This window comes from Rhinolophus hipposideros, assembly GCF_964194185.1.
Source record: "Rhinolophus hipposideros genome assembly, chromosome: 7".
In the NCBI taxonomy this organism is placed as follows: domain Eukaryota; kingdom Metazoa; phylum Chordata; class Mammalia; order Chiroptera; family Rhinolophidae; genus Rhinolophus; species Rhinolophus hipposideros.
This window is the reverse complement of record NC_138053.1, coordinates 22144025-22152771: the sequence shown is the minus strand read 5'-3', so window position 1 is coordinate 22152771 and position 8747 is coordinate 22144025. Positions and strand designations below refer to the sequence as shown.

The following is an 8747-nucleotide window of genomic DNA, read 5'->3' as shown; positions in this document are numbered from 1 at the left end:
AACCATTTTGAAAACATTATTCATTCCTTTTTAAATGTCCCTTGGGATCAATTCCCTTTAGGCTTTCATGCCACGTAAATTCTTGGCTCTCTTTCAGAATTAGCAGGCTCGTTTTGATCAAATAATGTAAATTATGACACCTGCCATGTTTCCCTTTTCCCTTGGCTGCTAGAAAGCTTAGAAAGCTTAGAGGCAAATTTAATGCTCAGTTACAGAAACTATCTAAGCTCATGTAGCTAGTATTTTTATTTTTTAAAAGAAATATCTACTTCGTGGCTTTTATATACCATATATATTTTAAATGCTTTATAAATATTAACTTCTTGAATTCATTCTATAACTGCAACAAACCATAGGGAAGTACTAGTATTACCCTCCCTTTTCAGAATAAGATACGGAAGTCCTTTTTTTTATTTCTATGAATTATTTCCTCTTTCATCTTCATCCTTATTTTATGAAGTCAGCCCTTTAGGTTCTGTTTGGAAATTGACTGGGTACGTTATTTTATCCCACACCTATATGCCACTTCAGGTCCACGCAGCCTCACCTGTCTCTTGTTCTAACTGCCATCATGGCCACCAGCTCCAACTACTTCTTCCAGGTACACCCTCCCAGAGCCTAGTGTCATACCCATGCCACACAACTCTCACCTCCCATTCTGGGCTTCCCATTAACACCAAGATGTGGGACACAGGGGACCTCGCTTCAAAGGCTAGAATTGCACAACCCAGAACTGCAGAGGAATTAACAACTCATGGTCAAAATGTTGCCAAATGGGAGATGCAAAGTAGAAAAATTTGTTCTTTTTTTCACTCCAGACAGACTGTCGTAAGATGCAGCTTTTCAGAGCATGGTCCTATGAGACAGAGCAATCAATAGCACTTAGTGGCAACCAGCTGAGTTATGCCTGCTCAGATTTCTCTCCCTCCATCCCTCTGATGTCTCTGTCTCTAGCTTCTGCTCCTTGGGACTGCACTCCCTAACAAAGCAACAGAGTATCATCGGGCCCTGCTTTCTAAGGAATCCAGACTAAGACAATTCTAAATAATTATTTAAAAAAAAAAATCACACAATAGAATTTTATCTAGTTATTTTCATTAACTTCAGAGTCAGTAATATTTGTTGTGGTACAATCGGAATACAATTCTGGAATGTTCTCCCTAGCTGGAGTTAAGAGCCAACCTCATCATCTGTACAGCTGAGGATGATACCCGGAACCCAGAGTGGGAAGGGGGTTACTCAAGATCACAGGCCCTGATAATGGCCTTTGAATACAGTACATTTATTTAGTGCCTCTGATGTTAGATTTCCATAAAAATTACTTCACTTTGCACTTGCAAATTGGATGATTAGTATTGTCCCTGTGCTATGCCAAAGAAACAGGCTCAGAATAAGTGATATGAACTGTTCAAAGTCACAACGTTAGCAAATGGAAACATCAGGCTTACATCAGGCCCCCAAACTCCAGTATCTAGTTCTTTCCCCAGCTGCCTCCCGCTGGTCGGGAAGTGGGTCCTGGCTGTCTGGAAGCTGAGTGGAAGACCGACATGGGCTTGGAGGAAGACGGGCTTGAATTCAAGTCTTAGTTTGGCCACTTACTATTACAGCTCTGTAAACTTACATTACTTAATCTCTTTGAGCCTTATTAATTCCAAACTTGGGGATCATAACATCTATTCATAGTGTGGCTGTGAAAGTGAAATAATATATGTAAATCTCTCACCACAGTGTCTGCACACAGTAAGTGCTTGGTAATGCTAGCCAGCATCAATTCTCTGGAATCAAAGACACCTTCCCAAAACAATATCAGCTTCTTCTTTGTAGGTGCTTATTATGTGCCCAGCATAGTGCTAAGCATTTTCTACAGAGGAAGGAACTTCCTTTAGTCATCCTAACCTCACTGAGAGAGGGAAGATTGTTGCTTCTAACAATAGTTCATACATGTTAGTCATTTATGTACTCCCTTGTTGAACTTTGCCATATCTGTGTACAGCTGTTTTAAAACTTAAAAATACAGTTAAGTTTGTCCTAAGGGAGAATACACTGAAGTATTAGGTTTGATGTGCCAGTTCCATTGTTTTCTTATACACATTAAAACATACATATTCATCATTAAATTAAAAAGTGTTATTTTTTAAATACTCCAAGAAAAATATAAGATAGAACAACACTGGAAAAAAGTCCAGGAAAAAATGCCAGCTAGAACTAGATTGGCAAAATGTTGACCACTGTTGAAACTAGATAATGAATACCTGGGGCTATACCATTCTCTCTCTAACTGTATATATCTTTGAAATTTCCATAATAAAATAGTTTCTAAAAAAATAAAACACTTCTCAAATCCAGAGGTTGAGGAGGGGAACATTCTTTGTCACAGATCTAAAATCATCTCCCAGTCCCCAAAGAAGCAGCTGTCACATTTGGGGCAACACTGGCCCATAATACCGACTAGAAGGTCACCTTCATGAGGACACTCGGGCTTCATTCTTTTTCATGAGATGCGTCCTGTGTGCTTAGAGCAACTAGCCACACAGATAAATAAATACCCAATGAAAGTTTGCTGAATCAATGAATGAATGATTATCATACCTGTTATCCTCTGTGACTCTTAGCTCTGTCTCCTTGGACACACTAAACTGCTAATTCTCCCTTAGGGAATGGACAATAAATTACCTTGGATATTTTCACCTCCAAATGATGAGTACTGTAAAACTAGGACAGCCCTTGCTGTTTTGGCTAGGACAGCCTAGCCAAACGGACATTTGGCTTCCATTACTATGAAGAAATACCTAGAAAGTTTCAATAAACTTCCACAATCACATTTGGTTGGCATATGTGATTGGACTTTTTTCACTAAACGAGGCCAAATATATTAGATGATATTACATACTCAGTCACTGGTTTTTACGTTTTTTTGTCAAAGAATCTTTTACCAGATGTTATTAAGAACAAGTTTCAAACAGCTTAGTGACACCAGTCTGGAAAAGGAGGAAGGGGCAAGGTGGTCTCAGGAGTCAGAAATGACTCTGTGCATAGCAGTAGGACAAGTACCAACACCCAGTGCCTGCTCAGAGGCACACCAGAGCATATCCTCTTCCACTCACACCTGGAGCCAAGCGAACGCTACCCACTCTCGGCAGATACTCTCGCTGGGATATTCTGGGATCAGAGCCTGGTACCAAATTAGATATCTCAATTAAAGGTTGAATATACTAGAAGTCTAAATCTATCCAGGATAGAAAGGCCTTGCTGCAATCGCTTTTTGTGTGTATATAATTAGTTATCCTAACAGACAGTAACAGTGTGCTGCTTTATTATGCAAATCTATTAGTATTATGAAAAATACTGTTTCAAATCATAACATTTTTTTCCTTTGCTGAAGGATGTGGGCCAAATTTCTATTAAATATCCATATACCTTTTGAATCTTCTTAGGTATTCAGTGTAACTCTTCTGAAGACAGAAACAATAAGAGAGATTCTACGACTATTTAAAGACCCCACAAAGCAGAAACATAAAAAAAGTCTGAGAAATTAGAGCAGCAGTTGTACTCGGCTGCTACAAAAGACAAACACAGAAATTCAGCTTCTTCTCTGGAAATAGTATTTTATTGTTATTATGGAAATAGCTTTCTTGCTGATAGAATGAGCACAACCCATCAGATTATTTTTATGGATCTTTTTTAGAAATGAAGTGGCTCAAGAATGGATATGGAACAAAGTGGGTGTAGGGGTGGTGGCCCAGCTGCCTCTAATTAGCATTAGCACCATATCATACATGACCCGAGGCATGGCCTGTATCAAGCCAGTGCAGCTGGGTCGCCCACGACAAAACTAGGATCTGTTTCACAACTTGTAGAGTCAACTAAACCTAAATCATTTTCCCAAGGAAATGAGTTGTCAGTTTAAGAAATGTACATGGAAATGAAATGCAAATGATCCCTGAACAAATGAAAAAATGCTCAATCTCACTCATACTGAAGAAATTAAAATTAAAATAGCACTTTCTTACCTCTCTGCTGGCTGGTCTGTTGAAATAGCCTCCTAACAGCTCCCCCTGCTTCCATTCTTGCAGATGAGCAACCTTTTTAAAACAAAAACCAAGTCGTATCTTTCCACTACTTGAAACTTGGCTTCTCAGTTCACTTAATTAGTATATTTAAATGTAAATTATATCATATTTGAACATAAATTGAACATAAATTATAATATCCTGCAATTTCTGTATTTACAATGTCTCAGAAATCTTTTCATGTTGCATATAGAAATCAGCTTCTATCTTTTTAGCTGCTACATAATATTCCATAACATGGCTAAGGTTCATTTAATCATTCTCTTATTAGGGAACATTTAGACTGTTAATTTTTTGCTGTTATGAAAAAGGCTGAAGTGAACACCCTATATATACTTTCTTGCTTTCATGTGAGTGTCTAAGGAAGACACGGAGAAGTAATTTTTAAAAAAATTTGTTGTCTTGCCCAGTTGTCTTCCAAATTAGCTGTGGAGACAGCCCAGCAGCGAAGTGTGAGACCTATTTATCCACATCTTTGCCAATATTTGCTTCTAGATGCTCCAGACTGTTCCATTCTTGCGACTCATATCATTCTTTAATTCTGGGAAATTCTTGTCTATTCTTTATGTATTGCAATACTGTATCCCTCTATCCTCTCCATTTTCTACATGTGAATGATGGAACTTTTGAATCTACACTTCGTTTCTTAATTTTCCTTTCCTACTTACCACCTCTTCTGCTCTCTATTCTGCATCGTGGGAGAATTCCTTGGCTCGGTATTTCAATGTACAAATTTGCTCTTTAGTAGTGTCCACTTTAAAATATCCTTTTCCACTGCAGGTCACTCCTTAGCACGCATGCTTGCGGTGCTGCCCCGGGCAGGCCAATCTGCAGCTCAGTGGTCGGTCCTGCAGCCCGGGCCTCTCTGGGCAACCATGAGGGCGCCTGCGCAGCTCCTGCGCTCGGTGATCATTGGCACCCCCGCCCGGCAAGCACATCCTGTTGATGCTCATCATCAAACACTTCAAGCTGAAGAAGTTCTCCAGTGGGGACCTGCTCCGAGACAACATGCTGAGGGGCACAGAAATTGATGTGCTGGCCAAGGCTTTCAGAGACCTGGGGAGGCTCATCCGGACATCAGGTCTCAGCTGACCTTTCAGGAGCTGGAAAGTCTCAGCCAGGATTGCTGGCTGTGGTGTAGTTTCCCTAGGACACTCCCACAAGCCGAAGCCCTGGAGTTTATCAGATAAACCTGGTGATGACCTTGAACATGCCCTCGGAGCTCCTCATGCAACAACACCTCGCTGCTTGTTGGGTTCATCCAGCTGGTGCATCGAAAACCTCCAATTAAACCCTCCCAAACACGTCGGGTTGGATGATGATCTGATTGGAGAGCTTCTCATTAAGCGTGAGGGTAATAGACCAGAGACACTTATCAAAAGACTGAAGGCTTAGGAAGACAAAAGAAAGCCGGTCCTAGAATATTACCAGAAAAGAGGGGTGTTGGAAATAATCTTCAGAACAGAAACCAACATGCTCTGGCCCCATACACGTGCTTTCCTGCAACAAAATTTCCACAAATACACCAGAAGCATCAGTTACCCATGAGGGAAAAAAAATGCTTGTGACTAGCAAGATGAGAATCTCTACCTTCTTTCATTTAGAAGTTCGTCGTTTTAAGACTCCACTATGTATGAATTCTTCGAAAATCATATTAGTTTCATTCCTATGGATTTTATTCAGATAGTAAGGATATGCCAAATGAGTCAGATACTAAGATTTATCTTTTGAAATTGTCTAGTATGTTTCATCCAGCTATCTTCTATGTGTGTGTAATTCAAAAATATCAGAGATATCTAAACTTTAAAAAATTCTTTTACAGCAAAATTAAAAGAGCAATTGGTAGTAATCTAACTTTTGTTCAGTAAGAGTGTTTGAGGGCAGACGGGTGGCTTAGTTGGTTAGAGTGTGAGCTCTGGGCAACAAGGTTGTCAGTTTGATTCCCACATGGGCCTGCGAGCTGCGCCCTCTGCAACTAGATTGAAGACAATGAGGTGCCGCTGAGGTCCCCAGCGGTCAGCTGGCTCAGTTGGTTAGAGCGGGCACTCTCAACCACATGGTTGCCAGTTCCACTCCTGCAAGGTATGGTGGGCTGCGCCCCTGCAACTAAGATTGAAAAGACAACAACTTGACTTGGAGCTGATTGGTCCTAGGGAAAACACACTGTTCCCCAATAAAGTCCTGTTCCCCTTCACCAAAAAAATTTTGAAAAAAAAAGAATAAGTGGTTGATAAGGTTTCCATATTTTTCTGGAAAAGTGAAAAAAAATTACATTATGCTAATTTGGAGAAAGTATCTCATCAGAGGCTTTTGTGTAGCCAGATGCAAAAAAATAAATAAAAATTCTAGCACATAGGACATGGTTTTGTGAGATGCTACTGTATATAAGATTTCAGATAAAAATATCTGGATTTACAGATCCATTACAGAATGCAAATTTACTGTAGCTTTTAAACTAAGAAACCTATCAGGAGGCTGAATAAGATATATTTGTTTTGTTGTTAAATATACCTTTAGTTTACTCAAGTTTTCAATTTGCTATAAAAATATCAAATAGCATGTAGGAAAATACTTTAATAGGACTTGTTTTCTTTTGAAAATACATGTGCTGTTATGTTAGAAATTGACATTGTAAGTTCTTGGATAAGCACCAAAGCTGAATGAATTTTCTTTAATGGAAAATGTAATTGAAGTCTTATGTTCTCAGATGTTACTCAGATTAAGAAATGTGTGCTTTAGGATCTATTAATACTTGCCGGTTCTCTTTTTGATCCAATGTATGGTATACCTTGATGAGTAACAAATTAAAGTATTAAAAAAAGAAGAATGAATAAAAACACTTTGAGACTATGTAAAATACGTACACTTTGTCATTAGGAAATAGAAATAGATAGGTATGCCTGGGGGAAATTTTCCTTGACCAAAGAAAAAGTCATAATTAGTAAATAGGTATAGCAATAAAAATACTTTATATGATAAGTTAAAAAAGGACCAGCAAAATAATTGAGTTTGCTGAAGGTAGAGTTCTTTATTCCTGATCAAAGAAGTTGACACCTGCTAGCGTTCACTGATATCTTAACAGGACAAAATCCTGCCAGGTGTATAATCTGAGCAACCATTTTAAAATCACTGTTTTAGCTTCCTAAGTGGGGTTAGGAGGATGCATGGTTATGGATTGTGGCCCAGTGGGAGAAGTGGGTCATTATGAGGGGTGGAGCAGAAACCTGACGATATCTTAAATGGTATACTTACTCTTATTTGACTTGGTGCTAAAGCAAATGACTTAACTGCCTTTGAAAATTTGGCCCATTTTACTCCATGCACTTAAAATACAAATACAACAAGTGTTGTTGTTGTTGTTGTTGTTGTTGTTTTTATGTATTTGGAGAAAAAAATTTATTTTTCTTTCTTTTGATTTTATTTTTCATTCATTGTCGATTTTTCACAATGGACCACGTCTTTTTCAAAGGATACAGAAAACATTTCATTCTTCAAAATACTTTCCACAATCTCTTATTCTAATATTATTACGTGCTTTCCAAAAAAATGAACGACTAAACTTATGAACTGTCACTAGACACTAGGTGATATGGCATACATTTGTCTTTATTATAATAAAATTAAATTTCAGGAAAAAAATGAGTGTCATCTGTGTATTCAGCGTTTTGTTATAAGGATCAAATGTGAATCTCCATGACACCTAGTTGATTTGTTTGTGACTGTTATATCCTCACACATCTATCGAAAATATTTACTTACCCATATTATTAATTTCTGCTTTGCTTGCTCTATTATTTATCTTGCTTGGGTGTTTGTTCTTCCATTGTGTTGAGTTCATCATTTTTTTTGTAGTGTTGGCATTCCTCGAATATCTGGTGATCTTGACTCTGTAATCTTCTGTATGGTTGAGTCTCCATTAGACTACAGTGCTGGCAGTGGGTGTCATCTGCTTGGGGACAGTGCTGATCTGAATTGTCCTCTGGCCTATCTATTCTCAGGGACAGTGAAGAAGGCTAAGTCACTAGGTGAGATTTCTCTGAGGTACCAGGTCTGGTACCCCATTCCTCTGGCAATGGCCAGCCTCATGATGTGTCTATGTCTGTCTAATTTGGGCTCCCTGGCCCAACACGAGTCCTACCTGGAGGCCAACACTGTCACTGCTATTTGGCTCAAGGGTAGATGGAAGGGCATAAGTGAAGGATCTCTGGCCTTCCTGCAGCAGTGCCCCAAGGACCTACATGTGAATTGTCCTTGACACTCTCCTCTTCTGCCGTCAGCCACAGCAGATGGAGCAGTCTCGGTGCTCCCTTCACCTTTTTGGCAAGTCTTCTGTGAACATTTTAGATTGGACTTTCTGTTTTTGCATCAATCCAGTCTACATCCCATACTTAAAAATTTATCCTGGTTTCTGGTTCACTGAAAGTTTCACGTCTTATTTAGGACGTGATCACCATTTAAATAAGACCCTTGCTGCACAAATGAAGAAGCTGTAGGATATACTTAGTCCACCACCTTGAAATGGAACCGGCTTTCCTTGTCTGCCCTCAAATTAAGAAGTCATCAAACCTCTTAGAGCTGTGGCTTTCAACTCTGGCTGCACATTAGAATCAACTGGGGGAGCTTTAAGATAGCATACTAATACCCCAGATATTTTGTTTTAGTTATCAGGGGTGGGCC

At 39.1% G+C, this 8747-nt stretch overlaps 1 pseudogene across 1 annotated transcript; it reads left to right on the top strand.

The window, feature by feature from the left end:
• Positions 1-5015: 5015 nt before the first annotated feature.
• On the top strand, positions 5016-5618 carry LOC308499619 (GTP:AMP phosphotransferase AK3, mitochondrial-like; annotated as a pseudogene). Its single transcript has one exon. The product of its transcript is annotated as a GTP:AMP phosphotransferase AK3, mitochondrial-like (transcript).
• The last annotated feature ends 3129 nt before the right edge of the window (positions 5619-8747 follow it).